Source organism: Syngnathus typhle, linkage group LG13 (genome assembly GCF_033458585.1).
Source record: "Syngnathus typhle isolate RoL2023-S1 ecotype Sweden linkage group LG13, RoL_Styp_1.0, whole genome shotgun sequence".
NCBI lineage: Eukaryota > Metazoa > Chordata > Actinopteri > Syngnathiformes > Syngnathidae > Syngnathus > Syngnathus typhle.
This window is the reverse complement of record NC_083750.1, coordinates 815,001-815,213: the sequence shown is the minus strand read 5'-3', so window position 1 is coordinate 815,213 and position 213 is coordinate 815,001.

Sequence of the window (213 nt, the reverse complement as noted above, 5' to 3'; positions counted from 1 at the left end):
CCAGCTGGCCACAGCGGGCCGCACCGACCGAGTCTGACTCGGACGGGGCGCAGCTTCCCGTCTGGGTGACAGCGGCGCTGAGGACGGCGGGGCGGCCGGAACCCCTTCGACCCCCCGGCTCCCACCAGTGTCGATCAAACTCCGCATCCTGGCCGTAGCGCGAGACCGGCGGGCCGCAACGACCGAGTCTGACTCGGACGGGGCGCAGCTTCC